The following is a 24,161-nucleotide window of genomic DNA, read 5'->3' on the forward strand; positions in this document are numbered from 1 at the left end:
AGAACCTCTCCACCTGCAGAGGCCGGAGATTACCCTGATGCCTGGAGAATGCTGCCAGGAGAACCGCTCCACCTGCAGAGGCCAGAGATTACCCTGCTGCCTGGAGAATGCTGCCAGGAGAACCGCTCCACCTGCAGAGGCCAGAGATTACCCTGCTGCCTGGAGAATGCTGCCAGGAGAACCGCTCCACCTGCAGAGGCCGGAGATTACCCTGCTGCCTGGAGAACGCCGCCAGGAGAACCGCTCCACCTGCAGAGGCCAGAGATTACCCTGCTGCCTGGAGAACTTCACCAGGAGAACTGCTCCACCTGCAGAGGCCGGAGTTTACCCTGCTGCCTGGAGAACGCCACCAGGAGAACCTCTCCACCTGCAGAGGCTGGAGATTACCCTGCTGCCTGGCGAAGGCCACCAGGAGAACCGCTCCACCTGCAGAGGCCGGAGATTACCCTGCTGCCTGGAGAACTTCACCAGGAGAACCTCTCCACCTGCAGAGGCTGGAGATTACCCTGCTGCCTGGCGAAGGCCACCAGGAGAACCGCTCCACCTGCAGAGGCCAGAGATTACCCTGCTGCCTGGAGAACTTCACCAGGAGAACTGCTCCACCTGCAGAGGCCAGAGATTACCCTGCTGCCTGGAGAACTTCACCAGGAGAACCTCTCCACCTGCAGCGGCTGGAGATCACCCTGCTGCCTGGCGAAGGCCACCAGGAGAACCGCTCCACCTGCAGAGGCCAGAGATTACCCTGCTGCCTGGAGAACTTCACCAGGAGAACTGCTCCACCTGCAGAGGCTGGAGATTACCCTGCTGCCTGGCGAAGGCCACCAGGAGAACTGCTCCACCTGCAGAGGCCAGAGATTACCCTGCTGCCTGGCGAAGGCCACCAGGAGAACCTCTCCACCTGCAGAGGCCGGAGTTTACCCTGCTGCCTGGAGAACGCCGCCAGGAGAACCTCTCCACCTGTAGAGGCCGGAGATTACCCTGCTGCCTGGAGAACGCTGCCAGGAGAATCGCTCCACCTACAGAGGCTGGAGATTACCCTGCTGCCTGGAGAATGCTGCCAGGAGAACCGCTACAGCTGCAGAGGCCGGAGATTACCCTGCTGCCTGGAGAACGCCACCAGGAGAATCGCTCCACCTACAGAGGCCGGAGATTACCCTGCTGCCTGAAGAACGCCACCAGGAGAACCTCTCCACCTGCAGAGGCCGGAGATTACCCTGCTGCCTGGAGAACGCCACCAGGAGAATCGCTCCACCTACAGAGGCCGGAGATTACCCTGCTGCCTGGAGAACGCCACCAGGAGAACCGCTCCACCTGCAGAGGCCAGAGATTACCCTGCTGCCTAGAAAATGCTGCCAGGAGAACCGCTCCACCTGCAGAGGCCGGAGATTACCCTGCTGCCTTGTGAATGCCGCCAGGAGAACCGCTCCTCCTGCAGAAGCTGTGCATTAGTCCTGCACCTGGGCTAGACCCAATCGTTGAGCCCACTTGCAAGAAGGATCACCAGGGAGGAGTGGGGAAGGGGCTGCCAGTAGGAGGGGATAGAAGGGAAGGAGAACAGAGGCAAGGGAGACTGAGCCAGAGTCAGGATGGTGATTCTGTGGCTTGGGCAACAGCTGAGAGAGAAAGAGAAACTCTCCGCCTGGTGCGAGGAGTGAAGGGTGGGGTCGAGAGCAACCCACCCTTCCTCTTTGACATCTGATCTGCCTATTAGCCAACTTGCACCCCAATGTCAGTACCTTGCTTTGAAAGTGTTAATACTCTGAAACTGTCATAAACTGTTTCCTGTACTGCCCAAATGTTATCTCTTTTCTCCCTCTTTCCCATGCCTTTCACCTGTTATCATTATGGCTATAAGTGGTTCGGTAACAAAACGTATCAAGATCCACAACCTTGGACTGTGTGAACATTGTCTCAAGAATGCTTGAGAAAGTAACCGAATGAGAGGGGGAAGGGGCATTGCTTGCTATACCTATATGAGTGATACTTTCCTGTGTTCCCCCAGATCTAACAGACCGCCTGTCCCGACCTAGACCAAACCACCCTCCCCAACTCACCTGGACCCTGACCCAACCCTGGAGTACAAGACTTCTTGTGTAGATCACAACCCTGCAGAGCTTCAGATTTTGCCCATCATGTGGTGCTCACTATATCCCAAGATGTTTTGGAGAGTTGATGTGGGCAAAAGGTTATAGAACCAATAATCCAGCGTCAATAATGAGCTTCCAAAGGGCAGTCGGCTTCCGGTTTCATAGGGACACAACTGAACAGTGGCCTGTTTACACAGACAACATAAAACAGACCTTTACTCAGCATTCATCTTTGAAATATTCCATAGGAAAGCCACAGAAAATGCAGATCTTGCTGGAAAAGTCACTGGCAATGCATAGAGAATGTTATGAGTTTCATATCTGGACAGCAAGACTTGGAGCAGTCTTTTCCCACAAGAGAATAGTTGCCTGATATACTCTAGCTAGCCTGTAGGTTATTCATTTTACCAGAGAGAAAACCATTCCTTACCACCCAGTTATGCGAAGCAGAGTCACACCCACTTAAGCTCTTTGCAGTCAAAGGACTGGATTCTGCACCATCGATCATCCCCTGGGCCTTCTCTCTGGCCGCTGCAGCAACTGCGGCACCCGCTTCCTTTTAGGTAAGGTGTGTCCAAGATTTGGCCACCTTGAAAGACTTGAAAGTCTTGAGCAAGCGGAATCAGCCCAGCGGAGGATGGCCTCTGGTGCAGCTGGAGGAAAATACACGAGGAAATGTGTCCTGGGAGAGAAGCCAATGAGTTTAGAAATGGGGTGGAATGATCACACCGCTCATGCGTTCCCATGGCATGCCCAGCCAATCAGATGCTCAGAAACCTGCCATGGAAGCATTTTGCCAACCTGAATTTGCCAGTGGTTATTTAATCCACATGGGAGCCATTTTAACACGAGGTAGGGACAAGTGGGGAATGGGAGCCAGATGGGCCCATTGGATTGCACCCATTTAATCCAGAGGGGAGGGGGGCTCTGGTGGGCCAAGCTGCTCGTGAGAGTCTGGCCCAGGCACCCATGGCCAGGAGGGAATTGGAACATGGAGTCTTTCAGAGCCTAGTTTAACCACCACACTGCAGATGCCAGTGAATTTTTGACTGATGCCTGCGTTACTTAAACTGATCATAGCTATGAAATCACACAGTGATTACTGAGGTGTTCCTGTGTCCTTCCACAGGAAAAAAAAACTCTGAAAGAACTTTGTTGTCAGGTACATTAATGAGAGGCTCATTCTCCTTTGACAAAAGGGTGCAAGAGTTACGAAAGGGATGTGAATGCAAAGGGATCCAGCTCACAGGCTCAACAGGATATTTACTAGGGACAGTGGACCCTTTTCTGATTTTACCTCCCATTTTGCCCATTTCTAACCAATCTCTTATAAAATGTCTTTCAGCTCCTGCATATTCAATGGCTTCCACTATTTTAAGCATGTTTTTTTCTTTGCTTCATTTTGCAGATCCCTATAGGCTTAGCAATCTTTGCCAACCCAACTTTCCAGCTACAACTCCTCTCCCTCGTTGAGAATATGACCATACATTTAGCAATTGGGTTTTTGACCCTTGGATTTTTGGAAAGGCAAAGCAAAAAGAAATAAATGAAAGGAACACACATTTGACAGTGTGCAAATCTTGTGTTTTTTAAAAAAAACCTTCCTTTAAATGCAAAGATCCCCCTCTTTATTATAGGAGCAGGAAACTGTATGGCAGATACGGGCTTGGCTCCTGAGACTTCCTCACTTCCCCCACTTTCCACTGCAGCAACTCCTCCCCCCTCCAAAGGCTGCTCCTGGGAAACAGGATTCTCAAAAACAGCCGGAGAAGGAATCAGCAAGAATTGCCCCTCCCCATCAGCAGAAATCTTCCACCGGATCCAACTCATAGTCAATATTCTTTTCTTACTCTCTCCTTTTTTGACTGCAAAGTTGCAACCAATTTACAGCTATCCTGTAGAGTTTTCATGGCAAGAGACATGCAGAGGTGGTGCTGCCCTTGCCTGCCTCTGCAAAGCAACCCTGGACTTCCTTGGGGGTCTCCTCTGCAAGCACTCACCAGGGCTGGCCCTGCTTTGAGATCAGCTCGCCTGAGCCTCCCAAGTCAAGTTCCTACTAGGAGTTTGTTATTTGCCGCAGTCTGAGCACCAGCAGTCTGAGATGTCATTTTGGTGCGCAGCAGAACAGCCATAGTTGTCTCTACCAGTCTCAACCAGAGGATGCTGTGCTAAAAAGATCCCATTTTCTGCATCTGCATGTCCTTTTCCACTTGTCAAGAGGAACTCTTTGATCCTTAATGCACATTCCTTGCAAAATCTTTCCAGGTTACCAAAACCACACACCTGTCCCACGCTGTCATCTTCACTTTTCTCCTCCATCATCATCCTCGTGACTTGTTAAACCCTGTCCTTTAAGAGGAACTTACGTACTACATAGTGAATGTGAAGTATCTAATCAGTAATAAGCAGGGGGTTTTTTCTGGAAAAAGAGGTGCTGGAACTCTTAAGAGGGAGATGAAGGAGAACGCACAGGTGCCCCTCTTGAACTCTTAAACAGTTTTTGAGAAGTTTGTTTCCACAGATTGGTTCTAGAACTCCATTCTGCTATGTTCCCCCAGGAAGAAAACCCCTGGTAATAATAATCATAGCCATAAATACTATTGCAAATAAATGGTAAACTGATTCACATGGATCGTGTCTACAGGAGAACAATGCATGTCAGCACCTTTCACTGCTCCACTAAGCCAAGCACAAAAGTTAGCAAAAGTCTCTTTATCTGAATGGGGCTTGCTAATTTGGGCTTATCCAAAGGCAGAAATGGGCCAAATAATAGTGATAACCCTTCTCACAGTATTTGGGCCTCAATTTTTGTTCAGAGACGTTGTTGGGCATATTGTTTGAAGAACGCTATGGAATTTCAATGGGATTCAGTACAGATTAGTAATGTTTACCTTATCACTTGGGGGCTGTTTCTTTCCACCACTCAACCAGCTGTTGAGAGATTTAAAATACCAGCCTTCTAGTGCACTTAGAGTGCACACAGCTTTCTAGCGCACACAGAACACGGAAGTTTAGATTTAGATTTTGCAGGGCAAGGAAAGTTGCCTCCTTCTTTCTTCCTGTGTTAGCATAAAAGAAGGAGCGCAGACACAACACATGTTATTTATTTCCTTCATTGACTTTCCCTTGAATGCAAACAAGCAAATTGATACCACCTCTTCCTAAATACATTCACTAGCCGTGGTCACAGCAAGTGCTGATATGTCCATACACTCAGGCACTATGTCCGTGTGTGGGAAATGTGTAGAAAGAGACAGAAGCAGTGCCCTCCTTCCCTCAGGCCCAATATGTGCACTGGCCTTGCCTATGAATACATGTGCAGGGCTATAGAAAGCATGCGTGTCACTCAGTGACCTGGCTCCTATGCCTTGACGGGGGACCCATCATGGGGACAGTCCTCTTTTCACTTGTGAAACTTACAACGTGCATTTGGTTCCTCTAGGGTTGCCAAGTCCAATTCAAGAAATATCTGGGGACTTTGGGGGTGGAGTCAGGAGACTTTGGGGGTGGAACCAAGATCAAAGCTGTGACAAGCATCATTGAACTCCCAAGGGAGTTCTGGCCATCACATTTAAAGGGACGGCACACCTTTTCAATGCCTTCCTTCCATAGGAAATTATGAAGGATAGGGGCACCTTCTTTTGGGGCTCATAGAATTGGACCCCCTGGTCCAATCTTTTTGAAACTTGGGGGGTATTTTGGGGAGAAGCACTAGATGTTATACTGAAAATTTGGTGATTCTACCCCAAAAAACAGCCTCCCCAGAGCCCCAGATACCCGCGGATCAATTCTCCATGATTTTCTATGGGAATTTATTTATTTTATTTATTTATTCTATGATTTGTATCCCGCCCTTCCCATAGATGGCTCAGGGCGGCTCACAGCAGACGATAAAACAGAACTTAAATTAACATTTACGTATATAAGCAGTTTAAAAAGTCAGAACATTTAAAACCTTAAAAACCTTAAAACCTTAACATCAAATCTTATACAATATAATTAACAGGAATCTAGTAAGCTACATTTGCTTCCCAGTTAGGTGTAGGCTAGCCGGAAGAGGGTTGTCTTACAGGCCCTGTGGAATAAATCTCCACAGGGAATAATAGAGTTCCCAGCAGACATTTCCCTTCCCTCCCCCTGCTTTCTGACAACCCTGAAGCGGGGGGAGGGGCTCCAAACCGGGGGATCCCCTGCCCCCACCTGGAGATTGGCAACCCTAGGTTCCTCAGGTATCCACCTCAACACTTCTGTGATGGTTTCTCATGACATTTTAAGCTTGTGACAATTAGGGCGTTTGCATGATATTCCCAGGAAAAGACATTTTCACTCTTGGCTGTCCACTAACCTTCTGAAAGAAGAGGGACTTCCCTGTCTCTTTGGTTCTTCTTCAAAGTACTGACTTCTACGGCTCCCTTTAGAAAGCTTGCAATGGCAGAGGAATTATCCAGACCTCTCAGGAAGGTTTTGGTTTGTCTCTGTTTTAAGAAAATCTTTTACACCACACAATGCCCAGTCATTTTCACAACCAAAGACTCCTAGCAAGTCCTCATGCCGGCCAGGAACACGCTGACTGTCATCCTCTAGCCTTTGCCTTAAGGACAGACAAATAAACTTGTGAAGTGGACAGCATGGCATTTGAGCAGGTACAGGAGACAGGATTACTTTAGCTTATGTTCCCTCCGATTTGTTCCCCTCCTGAGCGGAGCAGACCCCATCCTGAGCAGAACAGGACTGCTGGAGGCGACGTGGGCAGTGCAAGGCCCTGTGCAGCTCCCGACTGCTGCTGAGCTGCTTGGAGGGAGCACTGCTATCATCCCTTGAGCTCTTCGTCTGCGTGGGTTGGTCATGTGCATGTGAACTAACCCAGAGAGAGTGGCTGGGGAACTTTGGTAAGAGTCGCATGTGGCTCCAGTTCCATTTATAGCCCTATTTCCTTTAGGCCAAGTCCTACAACCTGACTACATAACTCCACCAATAAAACAAGCTGTGGGAGAGCTCTGCTGCAGAAGCCAGGACATTCGCCAAAACAGCAGCTCCTATTGCAATCATTAAAATATAAATTTCAAGCCCTGGGAGTATGAAACTTACATTTCGGGGGCCATTTATCACAGAACAAAATAGGAAACCTGATTGTAACTGAAAAGATTGGTCTTCCCAACATAATCTGAAGAAACAGGGTCTGCCAAAGCTTTTGCACTGAATAATAACTTCCTGGAACTTAAAGCAATCTCTGAATCCTAACAGGAAGAAGCCCTTCCATATACCGCTGAGCTTGTTTTATCACAAGACCACATGAGTTGTGCTTCATCATTCGCTACAGCCGATCTGGAAGATTTACTATGCATTTTGGAAAGACTGTAAGGAGCATTAACACTAGTCTGCCAAAGAGCTTTCGCTCCCCTGGGGTTCATCAGATCTCAGTAGAAATAATGGATCTACCAGATACTAAGAAACTGATTCTGAAGGTAAAACATCTCGGGTTCACTCTCTTGGAAAAGGCATTTCAGTGCTCAGACCGTAGCTCCCACCTGGAACGGCCGTCAATTTTCTCTGCTACTGCAAGCAATTGCTCCATTTATCTCAGTGAGAGGTTTGCAACTGTGAGGAGATTGCATTTTGTAATCCACATTGTATCACTAAGCATGTCCTGGCTTTGCTCAGGAAGAAGTCCCAGGGAACTCAGGAGTGTTTGCCTCCCAAAAGGTGGTGGGAACATGCTGGAGAATCCTACAGCAGAGTATGGAGAATCCTCAGGTTTCAAGTTTATAGATAGGACTGCCAGCTCTAGGCTGGTAAAGACCCGAAGATTTTAGGGGTAGAACCTGAGGTGGGTGGGGTTAAGGGATGGGAGGGACTTCAGTGGAGCATACTGCCATATAACCCACCTTCCAAGGCCACCAACAGGGGACAGGGTTGCCATCTCCTGGAGATCTGGGGACCTCAGTGTGTGTGTGTGTGGGGGGGGGACAATGTTCCAAAAGCATCCATTTTCTCCAGGGGAGCTGATTTCTGTAGTCTGGAGAGGAGCTGTAATTCCTGGCATACCTAGGTGTAGAAGTTGATGTTAAAGGCCCAACCTAACTTTACAGCCACCTCATACAGCCACCACTACCAGTTTGGTGTAGTGGTTAAGTGTGCGGACTCTTATCTGGGAGAACCGGGTTTGATTCCCCACTCCTCCACTTGCACCTGCTGGAATCGCCTTGGGTTAGCCATAGCTCTGGCAGAGGTTGTCCTTGAAAGGAGCCCTCTCAGCCCCACCCACCTCGCAGGGTGTCTGTTGTGGGGGAGGAAGGTAAAGGAGATTGTGAGCCGCTCTGAGACTCTTCGGAGTGGAGGGCAGGATATAAATCCAATATCTTCTTCTTCTTCTATAAGTGAGGCCCTTCTTCTATAGGTGAGGCCCTTCCCTCTGCTGCACTACAAGGTAAATTTTTGTGAATACCTATGCACAAGCGCTGATGTCTGTGCATGACGAATAAGGTGGAATCCGTTGCAAACGTACTTTTATATTGTGATTTTTATTAGGAAGAACAATCCCATCTTTCATTACAATTACCATTTCTATCTAGATTTAATTCTCTACAGTCTTATTTGAAATTTAGACCAGAAATATTACGTAACTTTCTTTTAGAAGTTTCCCAGAGCTCTCTCCTATGCTGTGGCAAAATTGTGTTACTTGGCTATTAGGAAACACAAATCCTTGGTTACTGATGATATATGAAACAGGAAGTGTAATGCCAGCTGTCCTGTCACACATTTTTTCATGGGATTTATGAAAATGGAATATTACTATATACATTGATTTGACTGATGTCTTCATGATTGCTATGAATCGACTATTCAAGGATTGGACTGAGTTTTTATGAATTGACTGGGTATTTTGTGAATTACTGGTTGTATGTTTAGCCTGTCCTATATGCAGACCTTCAATCCAGCAGGAGCTCACAGGAGCACAGCTCCTGAACCTTTCTGAGGGTTCCCCCTCCTCCTGCCCACCTACCTTGTCCATTGAATAGTGGGGGCAGCTGCATAACAATCCCTGGATTAGGAGAGCAGGCAGCCAGCCAGCCACCAGGAGCTTTGCCACACCCCCAGCAGACCTTATTAACTCCTGGAGAAGCCCGTGCCACCCTTTCTCCTCTTCTTATGTGATTTTGGGTGGCGGGTGGCTTGCTGGCCTTTGACTAGGGGTGGGGGGTGGCTGGATCTCTCATCAGCCCAAGCAGGCCTCGCTCACCTGGGGCTCTCTTTTCTTGTGTTGGGTTGCTTTGGGCTGGGGGGGGGGCTGGCATATGCTAATGAGTTATGCTAATGAGCTCCACCACCTATTTTTCTACAAAACAACCCTTGTCTATGCGTAAGAAATGTTTGTTATCATAGTAATTTTGGTCACAGGAACCGTTTAATGTTGTTAGTCTCATCTGGAGGCTGCATCCTGAGTCTGACTGGCAGAAGGCAAGAGAAGGCCCAGAGCTGGACTGAGAAAACTGTGAATTTGGTTTTGCTACTTTGTGAATGGCCCGGCCAGGCAGAAACTGCACATCAAAATTTCTCTTGTAGGTGATATAATAAAGGAAGGGCTTGTCAAACTGTTAGATATTGTTAAGAAAGAGCCCTTTCCTCTGGAAGAGTCAGCCTGGCCAGCAACAGGAGAGAGAAGGCCCAGAGATGAATGGAGGAAACTGCTTATTGCTTTGCAGGCACAAGCCAGAGACAGGACGTGTCCAGAGAAGCAGTAGCGCAAGAGCCACGGGAAAAGCAGATGGGGAAGAAATACCCCTGCACTTCTTTAAGCTAACATTTTAAGAACATAAGAGAAGCCATGTTGGATCAGGCCAATGGCCCATCCAGTCCAACACTCTGTGTCACACAGTGGCCAAAATTTATATATATATATATATATATATATATATATATATATATATATATATACACACACACACACACACACACACACACATATATATACACACTGTGGATAATAGCCACTGATGGACCTCTGCTCCATATTTTTATCTAACCCCCTCTTGAAGCTGGCTATGCTTGTGGCCGCCACCACCTCCCGTGGCAATGAATTCCACATGTTAATCACCCTTTGGGTGAAGAAGTACCTCCTTTTATCCATTCTAACCCGACTGCTCAGTAATTTCATCGAATGCCCACAAGTTCTTGTATTGTGAGAAAGGGAGAAAAGTACTTCTTTCTCTACCTTCTCCATCCCATGCATAATCTTGTAAACCTCTATCATGTCACCCCACAATCGATGTTTCTCCAGGCTAAAGAGCCCCAAGCATTTTAACCTTTCTTCATAGGGAAAGTGTTCCAAACCTTTAATCATTCCAGTTGCCCTTTTCTGCACTTTTTTCAATGCTATAATATCCTTTTTGAGGTGCGGTGACCAGAATTACACACAGTATTCCAAATGAGACCGCACCATTGATTTATACAGGGGCATTATGATACTGGCTGATTTGTTTTCAATTCCCTTCCTAATAATTCCCAGCATGGTGTTGGCCTTTTTTATTGCAATCGCACACTGTCTTAACATTTTCAGTGAGTTATCTACCATGACCCCAAGACCTCTTGGTCAGTCTCTTGGTCAGTCTCTGCCAGTTCACAACTTGTATTTGTAGCTGGGATTCTTGGCATTACTTTGCATGTGCATTACTTTGCACTTGGCCACATTGAACCTCATCTGCCACGTTGACACCCACTCACCCAGTCTCAACAGATCCCTTTGGAGTTCCTCACAATCCTCTCTGGTTCTTACCACCCTGAACAATTTAGTGTCATCTGCAAATTTGGCCACTTCACCGCTTACTCTCAACTCCAAATCATTGATGAACAAGTTAAAGAGCATGGAACCCAGTACTGAGCCCTGCGGCACTCCACTGCTTACCATCCTCCACTGCGAAGACTGCCCATTTATACTCACTCTCTACTTCCTATTAATTAGCCAGTTTTTGATCCACAAGAGGACCTGCCCTTTTACTCCATGACTCTCGAGCTTACTAAGGAGCCTTTGATGAGGAATTTTATCAAAATTTTATCAAAAGCTTTCTGGAAGTCAAAGTAAACAATATTTTGGACTTCCTCTTTTCTGTATATTGCTGGGCTCTGTTTGCTTGAATTTGCTTCTCGTCTAAGTTACCAAATATCTTGTCTCTACAAATGTTGCTCTGTTCATAACCATTAGGATTTTAACCTCCAGTTTATGATAAATGCTTATTACCTTGAAAACACCTTAATTTTTTTTTCCTTTTTGAAGCAATTTCACATTTGCTTGGAAAAGATCATTTAGGAGAAGGGTTTTTGTAGCCAGGGTTCTCCTGGGTTACATAAACAAATTACCAATGAAAATTGTATTTCTCTCGTTTGACTTCCGGGGTAGGAAAATGCCGAGCTGAGCTGCTTCTCATAAAGGGAGCAGGCTGGAACTGCTGTTCAGGATAGTGGAAAGCAAATTAATGCCTACTGCCTACTTTTCTCAGTCAGAGATTAGTCCAAGATATGCACAGAAAACTTTGAGGAGATTTACCTTGGCTAAAAGGGAGTCCCGGGGGGGACTCCTTTGAGGCTTTGAGGGGTTTCCGGAGAAGAGTTGCATTTTCATCATCTGCAGAAGTTTCCAGAGTCATTTATTTGACATAAGCTCGACAGAATCCAAACCTTCTTGGACTTTACTAAACATCTAAAGCAACACAAGACCAGTGTGGATCTGGATAATTTGCAGAAAAGGTACAGATTACTATCTTTCATTCCAGGACTATTTAAAAGTAAACAGAATAAATTCAAAAGGTGGGAAATGGAAATCTAAAAAGCTTGGAAGAAGACGGGATGAAGAAGTGAAATTTGGACTTTTTAAATTTAAAGGACAGTGCTAAAAAGTGAGAATTCATTTATTGTTTGGTCTACTTGTGGTTTTGAAAAAAGAGCACCACTGTCACAGACCTGCAGCATACACAGTCAACACAGGAAGTATGTCAAGTATCGTGAGATCTCTCTACTAGCGAAAACGGGATTTGGTGGCAAGTAAAGCAGGAAACATTAGATGAAAAGCCTACTCTAGGACTATAATATCATAGAAAAACATCGGCGGCCATTGCAAGGAGGTCAAAATTAAAATAATAATTTTAAGGTGTTCGGGACATTAATAATTGTTGGAAATTATTGAGATGGTGATGAAAGAATAAATACTATCAGACATTATTGTCAATATTGGATTTTAGAAGCTTTTAAAGGAAATTTTTTTAAAGGGAAGTAGAAAGTCACGACAGCCATATTGAAAGAAATAAAAATTTAAAAAAATAATATCTCAGTCTAGGAGGCTCTGAGGACGGCAAAATTAGGCTTGTTGGGAAAAGCAAGCTCTAATCTTTTGAATTTGATAGTTAATTTTGACATTGGTGAGAATAAAATTTTCGATGTTTTTAAATGTCAGAGCATAAGCAAACCCGTTCAAGGGCTACCTCTCTGGAGAAAACGCAGGAACAATTAGAGGCAATGGAGGCTAGAATGATGAAAGGTATGAAAGACATGATAACTGCCTCTAAGAAAGAAATTATAGAAGAGATTAAAAAAGATACTGAGGATCTCAAAAATGAGACTCAGGAAACACCTAAGAAAGTGCAGGGGGTAGAAGGGAGAATGAAAGTACATGATTCCACTTTGTTGAAAATACAGGAAAAAGTTGCAATCCATGACTGCAAATTGATGGAGACTCAGATACGTCTGAGAGGAGTACCTGAAAAGGAAGAGTATATAATAAAAGAATAAAAGAGTATATAATGAAAGAATATATAATAAAAATAATTGCAGAATTTTGGGGGGAAGATCCTGAAGAGACTAAAAATATGTATGACTATATGTATAGAGTGAACTCATTCTATGAAAAAAAAAATCTAGCAAGAGATGTGGTCATAAGATATATGACAAAAGAAATGGTGGGAAAGATCATGAAAAAATTTTTGAAAAGACATTGATAGTGGCAGGTAGCAGAGTAAGAATCATGAAGGAATTACCAAGGCAAGTGATAAATGACAGAAGAACATACAAAAAACTGGCAGAGAAATTACGGGACAATGAAATGAGGTTTAGATGGATAATACCTGAAGGTTTGAGCTTTGAACTTCAGGGGAAAATAACCACAATTACAAATGAACAGGAACTGTGTAGATTTTATGAAGAACATAAAGAATTTGCACCATGATGGATTACAAATTATTATCTTGGAATGTAAATGGACTAAATAAACCACAAAAAAGAAGGGCAACATTTAATTGGATTAAAAAGCAAAATTGTAATATAGTTTGTCTACAAGAAGTACATATAAAACAGAAGGATTATAATTTTTATGGAATAAACAATTGGGATTAGAATTTTATTCCCTGGCTGAGCAGAAGAAAAGGGGAGTGATCTTTTAGGTTAAACAGGAATTGGACCTGAAATTAGTACTTAAAGATAAAAATGGAAGATTTGTAGCAGTAGAAATAAATGGGGAGGGGGAGTTGTTATTGGGATTATACACGCCAAATGAAGCGAAAGATGTATTTTTTAAGGATATTACGCTACAACTTGATGAATTGACATATGATCAAGTTTTGATAATGGGGGACTTTAATGGAACAATTCAAAATGCATTGGATAGATCTGGACAAAAAAATAATAATAAAGAAGGAAAATTGCCAAAATCTTTTTTTGCATTAGTTAAACAAGAAAATCTGGAAGACATATGGAGGAAATTTAATCCTACTGTACGGGACTATACTTTTTTTTCAGCAAGACATAATTCTTTTTCTAGAATTGACATGTTGTGGGGCACTAAAGATTTGGGCTTTATAACAAAGAAAATTGAGATTTTGCCTAAAATAGGAGCTGATCATAACCCAATAATGTGGATTACAAATTCATTGAAAAAATCAAGAAGATGGAGATTAAATGATTTACTACAGAATAAAGAAATAGTGACATCTCTAGAAAATGAGACCAAAGCTTTCTTCCAAATAAACGACAGAGAATATGCCTATAAGGCAGTAATGAGAGGAATATTGATAACATTGAACAACAAAGATAAGAGGGCAAAAGATAAACAGATGTTGGACATTCAAAATTAAATAAAGAAAAAAGAAGGTGAATTAAGGAAAAGGCCAGGGGGAAAGAAAATTATGAGGGAGATTACAATATTACAAACACAAATGAGACATTTGTTAAATAAAGAATTGGAATGGAATTTGAAAAAATTACAGCAAAAGTCTTTTGAAGGAGCAAATAAACCTGGAAAGTACCTGGCCTGGCAATTGAAAAAAAAGAGAGAAAGTAAAATTATTAGTAAGATTGTGGTTGATGGAAGAGAGATGGTGGATCAAGAAGGAATAAAAAGAGAATTTTTAAAATATTATGCTAAACTATTTAAGGGTGTTAAAATAAAGAAAAAAAAGATGGAACTATATTTACAAAATATTTAAATAGCACCCTTAACAGAAAATATGAAAAAGTTTTGAATGCAGCAATTGAAAGAATAGAGATTGAAGCAGTGATCAGTGCAATGAAAACTGGAAAAGCTCCTAGGCCAAATGGATGTACAGCTAAGTTTTTTAAAATATTTAAAGAGAAATTAATACCGAAGCTCCAAAAATTGATGAACATGATAAGATTAAAAGGTAAAATACCAAATACATGGAAGGAAGCAGTGATTTCGTTAATTCCAAAAGAAGATAGAGATGTCACAAATATAAAAAATTATAGACCGATTTCATTATTGAATAATGACTATAAAATATACACAAGAGTACTAGCAGAACGACTTAAGCAATATTTGATAAACTTTATAAAGGAAGATCAAGCAGGGTTTCTCCCCAAAACACAGATAAGAGACAATATTAGGACTGTTGTAAATATTGTAGAATATTACGAAAGATATCCAGAAAAGGAAGTAGCATTATTTGCGGATGCAGAGAAAGCATTTGATAATCTAAACTGGGACTTCATGTTTGCAGTTATGGAGAAAATGGAGTTGGAAGAAGACTTTATAAGGATGATAAAAGCAATATATACTGAACAACGTATAAGGCTCTGTATAAATGCAGACCTTACAGAAGATATGATAATTAGTAAAGGTACAAGACAAGGGTGTCCACTCTCTCCACTGTTGTTTATAATGATACTTGAAATTTTGCTGATGCAAATTCAAGAAGACAAAGAAATAGAAGGATTAAAAATAATAGGATTTACTTATAAATATAGAGCATTTGCAGATGATATAATTTTTATAAATGAAAATCCAACACAAGTAACAACCTTGCTGTTAGCTAAAATTCAAGAATATGGAGAATTGGCGGGATTTTATATAAATAAAGAAAAATAAAAAATTTTATGTAAGAATATGCAAGTAAGTAAACAAAAGGAGTTACAAAAGCTAATGGGTTGTGAAGTTACCTCGAAGGTAAAATATTTGGGTGTGGAGATAACAATGAAGAATATTGATTTGTTTAAAAATAATTATGAGAAGCTATGGCGTAAAATGGATGAAGACATGATAAAATGGAATAAACTTAATTTGTCATTGTTGGGAAGAATAGCTGCAATTAAAATGAACATTTTACCAAGAATAATGTATTTATTTCAAACTATTCCGATTGTGAAGGACAACAAACATTTTTATAGCTGGCAGAGGAAGATCTCAGAATTTGTGTAGGCTGGGAAGAAACCAAGGATCAAAATGAAAATTTTAACAGATGCAAAAGAGAAAGGAGGATTCCAATTACCAGATTTAAAACTATATCATGAAGCAGTCTGCTTAGTGTAGATAAAAGAATGGGTGATGCTACTAAACAGAAAACTTTTGGTATTGGAAGGTCATGGAAATAAATTCGGCTGGCACACTTATATGTACTATGGGAAAAAAGATGGATGGTTTTTTCTCTCACCATTATATAAGAAATTATTTGTTGAATACGTGGATGAAATACAAGAAATATGGTGATGAGAGAAAACCGTTATGGATGGTGCCAGCAGAAGTGATAAAAATAACGGCTGAAGTGGGTGAAGAAAAGTGCTTGTCATATAATCAGCTATTAAAAATACAAGGCGGTAAAATAGAGTTGAAAACTGTGAAAGAGTTGAATAATAAATATGACTGGTTTCAAATGCAACAAATAAAGAGTTTGGTGGAAAAAAACATTAAAACTGAAGGAATAAGAAAAGAACAAACAGAAATGAAAATAGTTCTGCTTGGAGATAATGAAAAATTAATTTCAAAACTATATAAACTGCTTTTGAAATGGTCTACAGAAGATGAAGTAGTGAAATCTCAAATGATTAAGTGGGCAATTAATGTAAATAAAGAAATACAGATGGAAACTTGGGAATATCTTTGGAAGAATTCTATAAAGCTTTCAACATGTCATAGTATTAAAGAGAACTGTTTTAAAATGGTGTATAGATGGTATATAACTCCTAAAAAGTTGGCAAAGATGAACAATAAGATGCCAGATAGATGTTGGAAGTGTAAAAAACATGAAGGTTCTTTTTATCATATGTGGTGGACTTGTGAAAGAGCAAAAAAGTATTGGCAGATGATTCTGTCAGACATTGTAACTTATTTATTTAATGTGCCTTAAACTGTTCATGTTCCCTTGCCCTAACTAACTCCATTTTGAATGATTCTGTTAACCCTGTGAATAAAAGCTTCATTTCAAACACTTTTGCAACAGTTGCTAACTCCCTTGGGAAATTCCTAGCATAGCACTAACAAATGTAACAGCGCTTTGAAGATAGTGAGCCTCAAGGTAACCAGCAGGGTTCCTTCCTTGAGAAAGAGATAAGGAGGCCTGGGAACTGGCTATTGCCTCCCAAAAGTGTGAGAATGGTTTTATTGTTTAGCTTTTGATGTTAGAGGTTAAAATGGCATGCTCTGCTTTGATTTGTATCAATCTCAATTCGTCCCTGTCCTAGACAACAAGTTCTCAAATAAATGGATTAAGCTTCTACAAACTATGGTCCGTTTTACTTTGAAGTTCCAAGTCTGACAGATTCAACAAGAAATATCTAGGATCTTGGGATATGAAATTAAGAAAGTTGCAGAGACTTTTCTGTTGGGATTATATATGGAAAAATTTCCAAAAGAAGATAGAACTATAATTTGGTACTTGCTCTCAGCTGCTAGGACATTGTATGCTCAGTTGTGGAAGCAAGAAAGAATACCAGAGAAATGGGATTGGATTATAAAAATTATAACATGGAATGAAATGGACAAATTGACAAGAATTTTAAAAGACTATGATCTAGAAACATTTAAGATAGAGTGGAAGAAGTTAGAAGTTATATAGAAAAAGAGTGGAAAATAAAAGGACATTGGACAATTTTTGATAATGATTAAGTCTTAAAAGAAAGAAAAATAGAAATTTTTGTTTTATTAGTTAAGAGTAATATTAATATTTTAAGTATACAACACCGGCGGGGGTCAAGTAACGGGGGGAGGAGGGGTTAGAAAAGTAATATATGGGATAGATAAAAATAAGTAATTAATAATGCAAGAATTGATTGTTACCATATGTTACTGGAATAAAATTGTTTTAAACAGGAAAATTGTATTTCTCTTTAAGGGACTCTATACAAGATCAGGCAAGAAGATATGACATTTTGTGAAACAGACAGATGCATAGTTTTCTAGGTTAAATGTTTAGCAAAATATAATCTAGGAGCCTAAAGGCAAAGAATCATCTTGTTAGTTCAACAGTAAATGAAATTCAGCCCTCCCCTCTCCCTACCAGCCTTTTAGCCCTCATTGCCAAAGACATTTGTCAGGCTGCAATGCTGCATGTATGCCCAGTATACAGCAAGGAAAGAGAAGAGGTCAAAGGAGGGATGTGCAGAGGTTGGCAGCCTTCCTGTATCCAGGGCCAGCACATCCAAGTAGGCCAAGTAAGTGGTGCCTAGGGCATCACCCGGCCATAGGGGCTCTGAGAGGCTGCTCTCCCTTGCTGTGGAAGGCAGTCCAGGGTTTTCTAAGCAGAGGCTGGCAATGGTCAACCACATCTGCTCATCTCTTGCCTTAAGAAACACATAGAATCATAGAGTTGGAAGGGGCCATACAGGCCATCTAGTCCAACCCCCTAAACTAAAGCACGTCTGACAAATAATCACCCATCTGCATTTTGAAGACTGCCAATGATGGGGAGCACCCCACCTTCCTAGGCAGCTGGTGTCAAGTCTGCTTTAACTCTGGTCAGGCCTGCACTCAATCTTTGGTTCAGGAGAGAAGCATCCTGGGTAAAGCCATACTGTATGCCAATGCTGCTAGCTTGAACTCTCCTCACCCCCTCCTTTTCTTTGTTATGTAGTTGTGCTTTGAAATGGGAATATGTGAAAGAGATTATCGGGCCTTCTCAGGCTGGGCATTGGGGGAGGTTGGAGCCAAAGAGACGCTCAAGGCCAAAGCAGGCCTGAGAACGAAATTGTAACATCAATGTGTGAATGTGCCCTGCATAGTACCCCTCCCTCAAGAATCCCTTTGAAGTGTACCTTATATGATTGCATTCTATTGTACGATCTTTAGTCTTTCAATCTCCTTGTAGTCGAGAACCATGATATCAATAAACTAGCTACTTTGTTATCAACAAAGACTCGTTATTGAATCTGCCGACTTGACAGCTGGTTCCACCTCTGAACTACTCTGACTGATCCTAATATCCAGCCGGTACTTTTCTGCTTGTAATTTGAGCCCATTGCTTTGGGTCCTCTCCTCGACTGCCAAGTGGAACAGCTCCTTGCCCTCCTCCGAATGACAGCCTTTCAGATTTCGAAAGACAGCAATCCTGTCCCCCCTCAGTTTCCTCTTCTCCAGACTGAACATTCCCAAGGCCTTCCTCAGCCTTTCCTCAGAGGGTTCTTCCTCCAGGCCCCTCATCTTCCTCATTGCTCTCTTCTGCACACACTTGATTTTGTTCACATCTCCCATGAGGAGTTGCTGCAAGTCAGACTTGACAGCACTTTCCACCACCAACACGACTGATAATAGATTTGAAATATACCAACTTTACAGCCCCCACAAGTGCAACGAGCATAATGCTATAAATACAGGACATTCCACACCCTTCAGAAAGGTGCCTCTGGACAAAGTCAGATCTTAACAGGTGGTGCCCAGTATACAGCAAGGAAAGAGAAGAGGTCAAAGGAGGGATGTGCAGAGGTGGCCAGGCCTCTTCTTCCCCTGTGTCTGAGGCAGTGCTGCAAAGACATCAGCTGTTCCTTCCAACGGAAGTGCCCAGTCTTCTCCTCTCTCCTGCAGCTGCATCTGCTGGACAGACCAGCTCACTCAGAGGAGGTACCACAGAAGGGACTCTCAAGGGGAATCAGCAGGGGAGCTGGCAAGCTGTGGGGGGGCACTGGGCAGCTCTGGAGTTGCAGCTGGTCTTCAGATGACTAAGGCTGCTTTGGAGGGTGGACTCTAGGGCATTATACCCCATTGAGGTCCCCCCTCCCCAAATCCCTCCCTCTCTAGGCTCCACTCCACAAATCTCCAGGAATTTCCCAGCCCAGATTTGGTAACTCTAGCTAGGGTTGCCAGCCTCCAGGCAGTGGCTGGAGATTTGCTTTTACAGTTCACTTCTAGGTGATAGAGATCAGTTCCCCTGAAGAAAATGGCAGTTCTGGAAGGTGAACTCTATGGAATTAAATCCCACTGAAGCCCCTCCCCTCCCCAGGCTCCACCCCCTAAACCCCGCCCTCCCCAGGCTCCACCCCCTAAATCTCCAGGTCTTTCCCAACCCAGAGTTGGCAGCCCTAGTTTATACTGTAAGACTTTTTCCCACTTCTTTTTGAGAGGTTTCAGACCCAGCCCGACTGACAACATTGTAATTTCTATCTTCCCTCATAGAACAGGGACCCCCTCAGGGACTGTGGTGTTCCTGAGTGACAGAGCATTTTGTGGGCTGAAGCCTGGGGTGGATGAGGAACTCAGGGGGGGACCAGACCACAGAGCCCACCCGCCGGAGCAGCCATTTTCTCCAGCAGGAGGGGGAGTGGGCTGATCTCTGCAGTCTGGAGATAAACTGTAATTCTGGGGGATCCCCCGGGCTTCATCTGGAGGTTAACTAATGAATAGATGCCCCAGAGTGACAACATCCAGAGATTATCTCAGTCGATTATTACAATAAAATTCACACAATACAAGATCATATAATATATCAAGGTTAGCATTCAGAATACTATTCACAACCCCACAATAACAAACTTCTTCTGTGTAAAAAACGACAGTGATGCAGTAACACAATACTTGCATAGGTTGCTCTGTCAAATAAAAGCCCAAAATAGTCCAATATGTGGCTAGGCTCCAGAGTTCTTCTCCTGCCACTTCAGACTTCAACAGTGTAACAGAGGCTGAGCTAGGGTTGCCAAGTCCAATTAAAGAAAAATCTGGGGACTTTGGGGGTGGAGCCAGGAGACTTTGGGGGTGGAGCCAGGAGACATTGGGGATGGAGCCAAGAACAAGGATGTGACAAGCATAATTGAACTCCAAGGGAGATCTTGCCATCACATTTAAAGAGACAGCACACCTTTTAAAATGCCTTTCTTCCATAGGAAATAATTAAGGATAGGGGCACCATATTTTGGGGCTCATAGAATTGGACCCTCTGGTCCAATCGTTTTGAAACTTGGGGGGTATTTTGGGGAGAGACACTAGATGCTATACTAAAAATTTGGTGCCTCTACCTCAAGAAATAGCCCCCCCAGAGCCCCCAATACCCACGGATCAATTTCCTATTATTCCCTATGGGAATCGTTCTCCATAGGGAATAATAGAGTGCCTAGTAGACATTTCCCTCCCCTCCCCGCGCTTTCTAAAGGGGGGGAGGGCCTCTAAACTAGGGAATCCCCTGCCCCCTCCCTCTCACACACACACACTTACCAGATCTTCCTCCAGACAACTCTACTTCCTGTGAAAACGAAAGCAAAAGAAAGGGTGGGGCCGTTCTCAGAAGCCCTTTCTGCTTCCTGCTTCCTGCCCAGCCTTAAAGGGGCAGACATTTTGCAAACGGCTCAGGAGCTCTACAACATGAAGCCTACAGGTATGTTCTCCCCCCCCCCTCCACCCCCGCTTCCAGAGTTTTGAAGAGCGGGAGATGAGGCTGCGAACCCAGAAGTCTCCCGCCAGAGCGGGAGGTTTGGGAAGCCTAGGCTGAGCTAAGCCAGTGATTGATAACTTTCAGTTTCAAATAACCTTCAGCTAGCATTAATCCCAGAGCAATATTCCTGCACCTGAAAATACTCCTGAAAGGGAAATGAATCTCAATTTATGGGACACCTCTAGCCTTCCATCAAACCAAAATAAGCGCTGTTCCTTCTACTATATATGTAGATATATACTAATTGTTGACTTTAAAATGTGTGTCTGTGATCTGCAGCCCTGTCACCAAGATCTGAAAACATGGATTTCCCCAACAGGCCAGCTAGCAATGAAAGCTGGAAAGACAGTGCAAGGGGAAAGGTCAATGCCCCTTCTCCGTGTGCATGTTGGCCCTGATCAGAATTGGACACTAGCACACATTTGGGAACTGACCAGAACTCACAGTTTATGTCTGACTGTCATGCCTGATGCAGGTTTGGGACCTCAGATACAAACTGTCTACTCAGTAATGTATAACTCCAAATGGCTCTCTAGGAAATTTAACCACAATTGCAGACCAATTAAGCTTGTCAGTCCCCAGGCCCCAGCAGGGGTTCTTCTGCTTTCCCAGGCTCCTTCCCGCCCCCAATCAGCTGGCCAGTGGGGGAAGCCCCACCCCCAGAGGACCATGTGCCTCCAATTGAAAAGCTTCCTCTTGGGATGGTGTTTCTGTGTTACTTTGAAGAAGTTGGCAGCAACTCATGAGTAGAGAGGCCAATCCCTCACTTCAGAGTCACCAGAAACAGGGGGGGAGGGAAACGTCTGCTGAGCACTTCATTATTCCCTATGTGGAGATCGATTCTCATAGGGTATAATGGGGAATTGATCTGGAGGTTTCGGGGGCTCTGGGGGAGCTGTTGTTTGAAACAGAGGCACCAAATTTTCAGTATAGTATCTAGTACCTCTCCCCAAAGTTCCCCCCCCAAGTTTCAAAACGATTGGACCAGAGGGTCCAATTCTATGAGCCCCAAAAGAAGGTGCCCCTATCCTTTATTATTTCCTATGGAAGGAAGATATTTAAAAAGGTGTGCTGTCCCTTTAAATGTGATGGCCAGAACTCCCTTGGGAGTTCAATTATACTTGTTACACCCTTGTTCCTGACTCCACCCCCAAAGTCCCCAGATATTTCTTGACTTGGACTTGGCAACCCTAAGACCAATAGACCTGAAAATACATTTCTGCATTGATTATGGGGAAATGACATGCACCTCAAGAGAGGAGCTCTGAAATCATTAACTGTTTCTCACTAATTGATATCAAATGTTGGTAAAAGATAAGCCAAGAAACAGGACTATGTTCCTTTGTGCTCTCTCTCTCTCTCAGGCTCCGTGTGTGTTTGTGTGTGTACGCATGTGCACCATGAGTTAGCAATCCCATTCATATTGACAGAGCTGTAGGGCAGGCTCCTAAGTGCAGGCTGATTTGTTTGTTCACTGCTACAGGCTTCAGGATTTCTCCTGCTTTGTTTCAAGGTTGCAGGGTGCCTGAAGAAACAGACAGCTGTGGGGGAAACCAGCAGATGGACACAGAGCCAGGGTTAATGACGACTACAAAATGTGGACAAATTGAACTGATGACCTGGAAAACTTGCTCAAATCCAGAGGTTAGATTAGCAGAAGGTTGCTGAAGGCGTGAAAGCAGCAATAACCCTGTTACTATTTTTCAGAATGGATTAATGGGTGGGATGGATGAACACTCTGAGATCCTTTTTGTTCCCTTTTCCCTTACAGTCCAACTATTCTCCTGGCATCTCCCTCTGTCAGGTGCTGCAGTTATTACAGAAGCAAGCCTGTTAACCATTAAAATTTTTAGATTGTCTCTTTGTGAAGGGGAAGAGCACTTGTTTTTGCTCTGAATGGGCTGAATACAAAAGCAGGGCAGCTGCTATGGTGGTTGGGAAGGAGAATTCCTCACATTTCGTGGCTGCAGTCAAACCAAAGTTCTTCCTTCCAGTAACAGGTCTGTTTCCATGATGAGAGGAATCATATTGATTTTCCCCTGCATTGCAGTTCTCCCAGGGTGGTATGTGTATGAGCAGTCCTGTTGCAAAGAAATTTGAAGTGATGGCGGGCACAGGGGAAAGTGGTGGGGGATGCAGGGCCCAAAATGCACAAAAATAAAAATCCAGATGGAAGGGCTTCCCTGCTGCTGGGGCCCAGGGCCACAGCCGGCTGGCTGCAAGCAAAGGTGGCAACAGTGAAGCCAGATAAGGCAGCCGGGACATTTCTGCTGCAGAGGTGGGGGGGATAGTGGGAGAAATCTGCTCTCAAGCAGCTACATCATATCCTGCCCTTGGGCTGCTCTGGCTGGCCCTCGGGCCCACCTGGCTGACTGGCCGCAGGGCAGCACCTAAGCTGGGGTGGGGAGGCAGAGCGCAGCAGCCAGGGTGAGGCAGACAAGGCAAGCAGGACTGGCTGGTGGCAGCATGAACTGCCATGCATCATTCTGCAGGTAAGGCAATCCCAGCGTGCATGCAGAGCACTGTCCTCAGGCCCCACCCCAATGCCCAGTGTGACTCTCCACCCCCCAGGAAGCCATGATGCCCTCCTTCAGCATGAGTGAGCACACGTGGGAGCCGATGGATAGCTGGGCAGGCAGCAGCAGCAGCAAGAGAGGAAATGGTGGGGGCTGTAATTGGTGGGGGCAGGTGTGTTCCACCAGGGTAAGGGCGGAAGGGCCCAGACCCTGTGGGCCCCACCATTGTGACATGCCTGCATAGGAGTAAGGGGGCAAGGAAGCCATCTTTTATTTCCCATGTATAATTATTTACGGGTAGAAAAGAGCAAGAGTCCAGCTCCTCCCCAGCCAATTTGGTTCGTCTTGAAGGGGTTCCTGGACTCTTGCTCTTGATGGTGCCTGGGTTTTTTTGGCCACTGTGTTGGACTGGATGGGCCTTGACCTGATCC

This window comes from Heteronotia binoei, chromosome 7 (assembly GCF_032191835.1).
Source record: "Heteronotia binoei isolate CCM8104 ecotype False Entrance Well chromosome 7, APGP_CSIRO_Hbin_v1, whole genome shotgun sequence".
NCBI classification, from domain to species: domain Eukaryota; kingdom Metazoa; phylum Chordata; class Lepidosauria; order Squamata; family Gekkonidae; genus Heteronotia; species Heteronotia binoei.